This window comes from Mus pahari, chromosome 1 (assembly GCF_900095145.1).
Source record: "Mus pahari chromosome 1, PAHARI_EIJ_v1.1, whole genome shotgun sequence".
Classification (NCBI taxonomy): domain Eukaryota; kingdom Metazoa; phylum Chordata; class Mammalia; order Rodentia; family Muridae; genus Mus; species Mus pahari.
In genome coordinates, this window is record NC_034590.1 from 126593010 (window position 1) to 126602574 (window position 9565).

Sequence of the window (9565 nt, forward strand, 5' to 3'; positions counted from 1 at the left end):
AAAAAAAAAAAAAAAAAGTAAGTTTACCTCAGGAACTCGGGAACACACAAAACATAGCAGTGACTTTATACTGTTCATGAAAGAAGTTGATCGCTGCTAAGTGTTTGAATCACAAAGCCAAGATTTAACATTTCTCTATTATTTTATTTACCACTGTCATTTGTTTAAAATCATAAGCTCGGTAAGCTCGGGAGTTCAATAGTCTAAACTTTCCCTAAGTAAAGACTCCTGGTGAGACCAGGCACAAAAGATCCAAGGATTTGAGTTCATTGTCAGCCATATCCTTCCCCCCAACCCCCAAGTGCCATGAGATAAACCTCAGCTAGAGAGCAGCAGCATCTACACAGACTTCAGGAAGTAATCCCTAGGGCTAGTTATACAATAGTTAATAAACTCCTGCATACACCCCTTTGCACACTTATCCTGTGGAGAAATTATTGCAAATCACATTGTAATGCATACAACTTTGAAATCCAAGCAGTACATGCCAAAGGAAAAATACAAAACCTGACAACTTTAAATCAGCTCTTAAGCATTTTAATCTACATATTTGACTATAGCTGCTTTAACTAACCGTGCATGAACATTACTTTAGCCTGAACACAGATCCTAAGAGAATCAAAACATTCCAAACCATCTACTAATTAACTATGGAGCTTCATCTGTGCTCTAGTTTACTCATAAACAGAATGGGGATAATTCTGATATTATTGAGGCTTAGAGATGGACAAAGCATCAAAATATGAAGTATTATCTATACAGATACACATTTCTTGGACTAACAGGTAATTATAAATTTCAAAAACTAAGAGAAATTTTTACAGGGAACTTTCTGTGCTGAGTGTATTCAGGAACAGAGCACTAGTCTCCAAGCTGCAAAGCCTGTTATATCCTCAAAACCAAAACAAAACATCTGGGAGATCCTATTGCAGTTATTTAAATTCTCTGTATCTCTGCCTTGTCACAGGTTGGAAAGTTAGCTGAAAGTAAATAATAATTCTGTCATTTCATAAGGTTACTAGGGAAAAAACCACCAAAACAATAATTTGTAGAAACTTGCTTATTATTAGAATTATCTTTCAACATTATTCCATCTCACTACTTAAACTCTCATCTCAAAAATTCCTCAGTCATCTCTAAAAAGATTTGAAAGTTAGCTAACCCCCCACAGTGAAGATCAATATCTCCTCACATACATTCAAGCCACATATACAGTTATTAATAGTTGAACATTTCAAAAATATACAGTGACTAGTAAAGAGTGTTCAAAGTGAATTTTAAATTCCATTCAAAACGATTCCAGTTTTCAACTTTAAAAGACTGATCACATCAAAATACACACATTCTACTGTAACAGTTCTCATTCCTGAACCCCATGTTCAGCTGTTTTCACTTCCTCTTTCCACACGTCATTTTCCTACAAACTTCACTAGTAAGAAATGCTATACTTGAAGGTTCAGTACTGCTTATCTATTCTGCTACCCAAATATACCCTGAGAAAAATACTAATCAGGGAGTCTTAACTACAACCTGAATGCAAGTGCTCTCTCCTTCTCCAACTATCCCATGGCACCAGCACACTGACATATCAGGTGTGCTGCAGAAAGCACTTCTAAAAGTGGAGCTTACATGGTCGATGAGAAGGGGAAACGGGCAATAAACAAGTGTGTGTCTAGAACAGCCTGTTTGTGTGGCATGGTTCAGGAATGAGGGAGCAGCCAGTTTGATTAAACACTTTGCTAAAAGTGGATCTTAGCTTTGGATTTCAATTTGCTGATCCCAGCCTCCTACTGGGCAGGGCATGGACACTGAAGGGTGGAGGGAAGGGGGAACAGTTGAACTTCACCACAAGCACACATATCAGATCTCTCACTCACGGGCTGCCACCTGTGGGTACCTTACTTCTCTTATTGCAGAAAGCCAAGAACAGGACAGGAAAAAAAGCACATTTGTTATTTTAAAAATGGTCAGGCTAATAGTGAGAACTCCAGAAGGGAAGTTAAACTATTTCTCCTCCAACCGCTGACTTCCTATGTGACCTCAGGCCTAGGCACTGACCTTTGTGAACTCTAGTATCCCCACCCATGTGCTGATCCTTCCTGACAGTCACACCAGGCTAGTCTCTTAAGCCCTTAAGCTTTAGTGTCATCTGTTAAAGGAGGCCAGAGGAACGACACTGCTTAGCAAACTGTAGGGCACATTACTGACAGAAGCTACTTAAATAAACACACAGATCTGAACTTGCTACCCGATTTACAGGAACATCAAGATCACTGAAGTGAGCATGTAAAATGCCTTAAGCTCTGTGCAAAGAAAGGTACTAGTGTTTTTAATTTCCAACTGCACTCACTATTCTTTCCAGATGTATTTCCAGGCCTTTCTAACCAAAAGAACCTACAATCCTTCAAAGCAGAATATAGAGTTGGAAAATAATAAAATCAGATGTGGATGCTCACACCTGTAATCCCAGTATGCAGGAGCCTGAGACAGGGGGGTTAAGAATTCATGTCTGGGGGCTGGTGAGATGGCTCAATGAGTAAGAGCACCGACTGCTCTTCCAAAGTCCAGAGTTCAAATCCCAGCAATAACATGGTGGCTCACAACCATCTGTAACGAGATCTGATGCCCTATTCTGGAGTGTCTGAAGACAGCGACAGTGTACTTATATATAAAAAATAAAGAAAGAAACAAAGAATTCATGTCTGGTCAAAGCTACATAGTGAGATCTTGTCTGAAAAGAAACTAGCAGCAATGTTAAAGAATTACTGCTAATCTGCCTCCCAACCTCTCACTTTCCTAGGTGGCTGCAGTTAAGAGGGAGGGCCCTGCAGAGTTCTGAATGCCCTTGCAGTCAGCCAACACAGGGTGGAGAGAAGTTATGCCGCCCTTGTTCTAAGATGCAGAAGCCCTTACACAATACAAATCCATATGTATTTATGAGTGTTAAAAAAAAAAAAAATCACCTAAAGATAACAAGACAACTCATCTCCCAGAGGACAGAGTACCTAAAGGGTAACCTGGAGTTTTACCATTCTGCTTCTTTGACAAACCAGCTAAGAAAACCTATCTTTGCCCCTGGATGGTATACAGGTTACACACTGCAGCTCTCTGAAGATAAGTCATGGCTCTGTGATATAGAAATAGCAAAAGTCTGGCATCAGTGCTGTGGGTCAATTCCAATGAAAACAGAGAGGGCATATAGATTTGTGGCGATGAAGGCCAGCTAAATCCCTCTTTACAGGCAGAAAGCAACTCCCACTGACAGCTGATACTAAGACAAAGTCAAAACAGCTTTATCTTTCACTTTGGCTAAGACTTGTAAGGCCTTCCTTCCCCTAGTCTAACAATTTCATAAACTGTCTTCAGAGTACTGACTTTTAAAGAAGTCCTAACCCTTACAAACTGTCCTCAATGTAAATCAGTATCCATGCTTAAATGTGCTGCCTCACACTTTGCAAAACTGATAACCTAGCATGTCTCTATTACCAGAATGAAATAGTTTCTTTTTCCTATATTTTTTTTAATTTAATTGTATGTGTATGTGTGTACAGATGGATGCACATAACTGCACATAACCAGACGTCAAAAGACAGGGGTCAGATCCCCTGGAACTGAAGTTACAGGTAGTTATGAGCTTGATATGGGTACTGGGCACAGAACCCCAGTCCTCTGCAAGAGCAGTATGCACTCTTAAGTACTCTATTATCTCTCCACCCCCCTTTTTATTTAATTAATTAGTTAATTAATTTAATTTTGAGACAGTGTCCCACTATGTCTGGCCTGGAATTCACCATGTAAAACAGACTGACCTCAAATTGATGAAGATTTGGTTGCCTGCCTGTAGAACATTTTAAAAGAAGGTATGAAAATGATAAAGGAAACTACGTTTTAGAAATCACATCTCCTTTTCCCTCAGTAACTAGCAAATCATTATTAACCCAAAGTCACAACCCAGGCTATCATATATGATATATAATAAAAGTTTCCCATTAAAAGCAAATATAAAGAACTTCTAGATGTTTAACATATAATTACCAACTGCCTTTAACTACTGTCTAAGGCAAAGGAAAAAAAAAGTAAAATTAAATGAGAAATGTAGCCGTGAACCTTCACTGAGACAGAGAAAGCATCTAAGATGCAGTTCACTCTTGTCTAGCTCATTAGTCCAACACAGCTCAGAGCTATACTGCCTAAATACAAATTTGTCAATCAAAATGATAAGTAAAATAAACAATAGAAGCAGAGACTGCAAAGCAGTGAGTAGGAAATATATCTTTGAATGCTACAAAGAAATTCTCAGCAGGAAAAGCAAACCATCTGCCTTCATTTAAAAGTTTGAGTTGTGTGATTTCCTGCATCTAAGAACCTCTTTCTGAACTACAAAGAGGCCACAAAACATCACATTTTCCCCTCCCAGCTTCCCCCTTCAGAAACCCTGAGGTGATGATTAACAAACAGCCCCCTTGTCTTCAGACAGTCTAAGAAGCCACAGGAAAAGATAAATTAAACAGAAGAACCCTTAGTAAATAAACAAACATGCAGCCTGGAGAGAAGACAAAATTTCCTTACAAGCAGCAGCAAGTAGCTTTGCTTGCTGACAAGTGAGAGAGCAGGGAAAAGCCATCCAGGACCTCCCACCAACTGAAGCAGCCTGGACAGGGAGGCTATCCTGAATGGTTCCAGCCTTGGACTCGTCAAGGGGTTTGGGGGTGGAAGTCCAAAGTTCAGGTGCTCACAGGCAGATATCAAAGTTTATTCTAGTAGCCAAGGGCTTCTCCATTCCAGCAATGAGCTCCAGCCTGAATCTCTAATTTATGGCCCACCCATTTCCTAACAGGCAGCCTTCTAGGCAATCCACTCCAACCTACCACCTATTACTATATCACCATGAACAGATCTGACCCTGTTTAATCATCCTTTGATTGGACATAATCCTTTTCTTGGGATCTTTATAAGAATTAAAGATTTTTGGCAGTATGCCCAGATCTGTGGTAAGCACATTCCAGATATATAATAAATGTTCACTCCTATTGGACGGAAACTCTTAATTCCAACTCAACAATCACAACTAAAGGTGAAAAAACAATTCTATAGATATTTTCCTATGGTACCTCAAAAATAAAACTCTTACACAAGAAAGAAAAGAAGAACACAAAGAATTCAGAAAATAGTCCCCTTAACACATATACACACCCTAGTGGTTAAATTTCACCTCTGGGCCCTCTTGCAGAGCATGAAAGGCTCCTAGGTCTAGCCCAAGAAACTGCCACAATGATGGATCCTCAGGCAGTTTGTGGGGGAAAATAATCTTAACTTAAATTTACACCCATTTAAAGTTACTACATAGGAGTAAAGTTGCCCCTCCTCTAAAACATCCAAATCAAAGACGTAAGTAAAACAAAATATAACAAAACCATAAACCTCTATTTCATTAATATTAGTCAGATTATCAGTAATCTTAAATTATAAAATGCTGCTTAAAGCTTCAAATCTCAATGGAGAACAAAAAGCACAGGAACAAACATGAGCCCCCTTTCCTTTCTTTCTTCCTGCTGGAGTTTATGTTTAAGCATCAGAATTTTATTTGTATGCCTCTTTAAAACTTTAAAACTTTAAAACCAGCCCAGTAGCCAGAAGTATCTATCTTTGTTCATTTTGTAGACCAGGTTGCCCTCAAATTTAAAGAGGCTTGCCTCTGCCTCCAGGTGCGATGATTAGAGGTGTATGCTACCACGCCCAACAGGAGATTATTCCTTAATGTATATGAAACACAAGAAAGTTCTTTAAGCAAAACTTATCATTAGCATGTTATTTTCAAATAGAACACCCCACTTTTGATAATGCTTCCCTTGTACACATATGCAAAAGTTTAACCATACTCGTTTCAGAAAAGAAGCCACTATTTAAAATTTTTACTTTTATCTACATACTCAGACACATGCTTCTCCAGGCATTCTTTCAAATATAAACATATACAATATAAGATCTAAGATATCACTAATAACCCTCGACAAAATTATCTTAAGAGAAATCTGCTCTACACAGAACTTTAAATAATTTAACTTCCATTACAAGTGATGTCCTCAAATAAAATGACTGCACCCTAAAATCAAGTGCACTGAAGGCTGGAATGTCAAGCCAGTCCTATATTACTTCAACCTCACTAAATCCCTCCTTATTCTCCAAATCCTAGACTGCTTTCTAAATAGTTCACTAAAAAGCACCAAACTAATTAACAACTGCTTCCCCTGCAACAGTGGCCTTGATTTCACTTATTTACACATTAACTGCAGCCTCCTTTTGGCCAAGCCAGTCTATTCTCTGTACCATGCCGAGCCTTTTATCTGCCCTGGACAGCATTTTCTCCAGCAGATGAAGTAGATGCCGATTGATTTGCTGTCGAGCATGGTAAATTAATAGCAACAAATTGCTGAGGGCCCGTCTCGCTGCTCCACCATGCTTCGGCAGTTTTGCTTTATTTGCTCCATGATGGGCAGCAGTCGGCCTCTTCAAGTCAATTTCTTCTTAACAACCTGCAATACTTTTCAATGGTGAAAATAGAGCTGTTCCTTGTAAGTCAGAAATCAATATCCTATTGCCCTTAGAAAATGCTAAACAAGCAGTATTGGCAATCCACTTGGTACTAGAGGGTATCAGATATAATGCAAATCCATACTGCTTCCCCCCTTGTAGTTATTACAGTTTGCTAAAAGGTTCCTAATGTCATTTATCATCATTTACCACTGACCAAAGAGGCTATGATTATGATATCCTATCAGTTGGCAAGGCCTTTCATTTCTATTCAATTAATATTTTAGCAGCACTCAAATGGTTGTGGCCCACATCTTGTAATGAAATTTGCATGGCTTGGGATGAAATAAAATTTTTGTTGCTTAAGGGCAAAAAAATTACACACAAGAATATGTACACATGGCAAACATCTATTTTCATATAATTGTGCAAGTTGCATACTTAGATTTTAAGTGTCAACAAATTCCAAAGGTTTTCTGACAGTTTTTAAAATTCATGTACCAAGCAAGTAAATTTTAGAAGAGATCTTCCAATTATAAAACACACAATGAAGAAATTGCAAATTACTCTCATCCCCACTTTTTACAACATAGTATGTTCACCTATTTCATTTCTACAGGTTGACTTCACACATCAATGACTCCTAATCTACATTCAATATTCACATTTCAGAGTGGCAACAGCCAGAGTCTGACTCCATTAGAGAGGAATTCTTCCATTAGAGAGTTGCAAGCATCTAGCTGTGGCATCAACTGCACACAACACCCTATCTGCCCAGGGTCACTGACCCAACCAAAGCCACACTATATAAAGGTTTAGAACAAAGTAACAAGAACCCTGGACCAACCGCTCTGTCCAAAGCAAAGCCCTGTAGACAGGGAAATCCTGAAGGAATCAATGCTCTTTGATTTTTAAAAACTCTACTTTGAAGACATCAGAATGAATTCCAGGCCATTTCTAATCAGGTCCTAATTATCATGACCATATTCACGCTAAAACTGAAGACAATGGAAAAGTACTAATTCCCACTGTGCCCTAGAACATTCCACTTGAACTTCTCCGGATGTTTTTCCCCCAGCTTCATCTGTTCAATCCTAGGAAAGATTACTAAAAATTACATTCGTATTTTATGCTCCAATTCCATGTCATGTCACTGAGTTTCCCTTTAAAAAAAAAAAAAATCCACTAATTTTACCAGACTAATGCTATTTACTCAGTTACCAAAATTTAAATTAATTATGTTCTCAAACATAATTGTTAAAAATTGGCAACATTACGCAGGCTTAATTAAGATTAAATCCAATTTACTAAATGTACTTTAATTGGTACTAATTACATTAGCTTTCATTTCAGAATGACAAATTCCCCATAGGTTTCATTTTATGGTTCTCTATCAGAATCAACCTAGGGCGACTGATGATGAGCATCACCTAAGGGGAGGGGGAGGATGGGGACCCTCCCTGTTTACCACTGTTTATCCATTTGCTAAGTCACGGAGTCATGGCTCCTTCAAAACCTTCATTTTCTATCCCAGTGAAAAATTCCTCTAAAAATACTCTGTGTGGCTGGCTTGGCTGCAGCCAAGAATGGGAACACAGGAATATTAACAACAACAACGGAAAAAAAAAAAAAAAATACACAAGGGTTTCAAATATCGGGGCCACCAATTACTAGGGTACTTCTGAGGCCTCCTGGGACTCTTACTCTTGAACCCTTTGAGACACAAATCTAATAAGTGAATAAGCCTAAACCGTTGAGAAATAGGCCCAATTATGCCTCGGGGCAACTTCCTTGCATTATTGCTCCTTTCCATTACAAGGGTATCCAGCGAGCGCATCTGGAAGAGCGGCTAGGAGAGAGTAAGGCTGTCTGCCTAGGAAAGCAAAGACAGGGCTGCCTCTGCGCTAAGGCGGGGAAGAAAGAAAATAGAAGAAGTAGGTGGTTTGCAGGGCTGGCTGTGTTTCATAATGTGATAAACTGCCCTCGGGATTCTTGATATGATTGAATTCAAAAGCAAGAGGAGGGGGAGGCAAAGTGTACTCTTCTCGGTTTTAAATGGATAGCATTTGAGGCCAGCTGGACAAGAAGATGACAAAATTCATAGTCATATAAAATGTGTAAACTTAAAGGAACTCACATCTACCCAACACCAAGCAAAGATATGTGACCCTTCCAGGTGTAGATGGCCCAAGGAAAGCCAGAGGCTAAGTGAGACTAAGTGGTCAGGGGAGGAAAGGATACAAAGGGGGAAATGAGGGGCATTCACCACGTCCATTCTTTAGAGAAACTAGTTCTGGGAAGGTATATAAAAACAAACAAAAGTATTTACAAGATCCAGACTGTAATCAGGTAACAGTATTCCTGTGAGGTATTGCTAAAGGGAGTCCACTCATAATCTGGATAAATTTTACTTAAGCAGTATTTGTATTACTAACCTAAACAGAAATGGCAAAGGTACTAAAATATAAATTTAAGTATGTGCCATTCAAACTCCAACATGTATTATCATATACCATATATAATATGCTAACATCAGTACAACCAAATAGCATACAGAGTAAAACAGAACTTGAAATAAAGTCACCAATGTAAATACTGTTGTAATTTTCCCAACTTTATTTTTTCAAATACTATCTGGTTGCTTTTATTGTCCAAGAGATGTATTTTAATGAACTACTAATATGGGTGCATTCTGACTATGTAGTGAATAACTAAGTTAAAAGAATCCTTACAGCCTGATGACCTGGTCATCTCACACTTCTTAATCTTAGAAAGTACATACATTACCCTGACCACAAATAAATAAGGCATGGAAAACAGAAAATTGTCCATCACTTCTTTCTCAGCAGGCAAATATACATGCTATCTATTCTGAAATGGTTGATGAGGCCCGCAGTCCTTCATGAGAAGATGACTTCAAAGAAATGCATCCTGGAGGAATTATTGCTAAATAGCATTTTACATGTACGTGTGTGTGTGTGTGTGTGTGTGTGTGTGTGTGTGTGTGTGTGTGTGTGTGTGTATACATACATAT

General features: G+C 38.6%; 1 protein-coding gene across 3 annotated transcripts in view; it reads right to left on the reverse strand.

The window, feature by feature from the left end:
* Tle4 (TLE family member 4, transcriptional corepressor) overlaps positions 1-9565 on the reverse strand; it is a 150010-nt gene that overhangs the window by 135846 nt on the left and 4599 nt on the right. The gene's annotated exons all lie outside the window — the stretch shown is intronic.